Raw genomic sequence first — 1,715 nt, forward strand, 5'->3', positions numbered from 1 at the left:
ACGCTGAGTCGTCACCTGCTTGAAGTGATGTCTCCGCACAAAACCAGGCGCCGTGCAGCATCACCCCCCAGCCCTGACTCGGGCAGCGGCTGCTCCCTCGCTCCCAGCCTGGGATGCCCGGCAGAAGCGGGGTCGCTCCTGGGAGCAATCCCCGCTGTGCCGCCCAAACTCCGCTCTCCGAGGCTCTCACCCTGCCCCGCCACCCTCGGAGCGGGATTCCCGGAGGACGCAGGGGCCCGGCGCAGCCCGGCCGCCCACAGACGCGCCGGGGCCGCGCCGGGCCCAGCCCGGGCCGAGGGCCGCGAGCCCGCGGCACCGCCCGCACAGGCACAGCAGCCGGCGGCAGGGCTGGAACTGATAGGTGGCTCCATAGCTCAGTGGTTAGAGCACTGGTCTTGTAAACCAGGGGTCGCGAGTTCGATCCTCGCTGGGGCCTCCTGAGCTTTTCCTCGTTTTTTGTTGTTATCCTTGTTTCTCCCCGACCGAGCTGGGGCGTGCCGCGAAGAGCGGGCGGCGGGGGTCGCTGCCTTTTGCATCCCGGCACGGCGCCTGCAGAGGGCGGCGGTGGGAGACGGGCGAAGCGTCGGAGCTGCAAAACTGAGGCCGTGGGCTCGGCAAGGACGGCCCCGGCTCCGCTTCCCAAATCCAGCACTTCCCTGCATCTGAACATCGCTACGGGCGCCGCTTCCACCGCGCGGGATCCGGAGCCGCGGGATGCTTCCAGCCCACAGGATGGCTCGGCTCTAACGCCGGGTTTTGGGGGGGTTGCTTGGATTCTGGTGCTTTGATTGTGTTGGTGTTTCAGAACATTTCCAGCCCTTTCTGGAGCCTAGGAAAGCTGGAGGTGATCCGTACCTTGAAAAAAATATTCATAGAATAACATGGGCTGGAAGGGACCTTAGAGATCATCACATTCCAAGCCCGTGCCATCGGCAGGGACACCTTCCACTGGAGCAGATTGCTCTGAGCCCCATCCAACCTGGCATTGAACACTTCCAAGGATGGTACATCCACAACCTCTCTGAGCAGCCTTTGCCAACGCCTCACTGCCCTCACAGTGAAGAATTTCTTCCTAATATTTAATCAAAACCTCCCCTCTGTCAGTTTGAAGCCATTCCCCCTTGTCCTGTTACTACCTGCCCTTGTAAAAAGTCCTTCTCCAGCTTTCTTGTGGGCCTCCTTCAGGGAACAGAAGGCTGCTATAAGATTTCCCTGGAGCTTTCTCTTTTCCAGGCTGAACAACCCCAGTTCTCCCATAGGAGACATGCTTCAGCCCTCTGAGCATCTTAGTGGTCCTCCTTCAAAAAATAAAATCTAATTTCATTGTCTGAAAGACAACTACTCTTGACACACTTTTCCCTGAATTTCAAGGAAAAAAAAAAAAAAGTTGAGGTAATTGACATGTCAATTCCATATTCTTCAAAAGAAGATTAAAGCCCTGAAGTTTAGAGTCATTTGCATTTATTAGACAGTCATACACAGCCAAATCTTACCAGAGAATGTCCATCATAGGCTCTCATAACCAGTTATGTCAAAAAAGGACATCACAGCAGGATTTGGAAGATGGTGCTGTTAAAGTTTAATATGTTTAATAGAACATATACAGAGATTGCTAACACTGCCATTAATAGGGGCACACCTGAGAGCACTTGATAACAAGTCAGCCAAAATCTCTTTTATTTGGTTGCTATTCAACACTTTTGTTTCATCATTTC

At 54.4% G+C, this 1,715-nt stretch overlaps 1 non-coding gene across 1 annotated transcript; it reads left to right on the plus strand.

Moving 5' to 3' along the window:
- Nucleotides 1-363: 363 nt before the first annotated feature.
- On the plus strand, nucleotides 364-436 carry TRNAT-UGU (transfer RNA threonine (anticodon UGU)). The gene has a single exon. It is a non-coding gene; the product is annotated as a tRNA-Thr (tRNA).
- Nucleotides 437-1,715: the final 1,279 nt, after the last annotated feature.

This window comes from Lonchura striata, chromosome 3, assembly GCF_050655825.1.
Source record: "Lonchura striata isolate lonStrDom1 chromosome 3, ASM5065582v1, whole genome shotgun sequence".
Taxonomy (NCBI): Eukaryota; Metazoa; Chordata; class Aves; order Passeriformes; family Estrildidae; genus Lonchura; species Lonchura striata.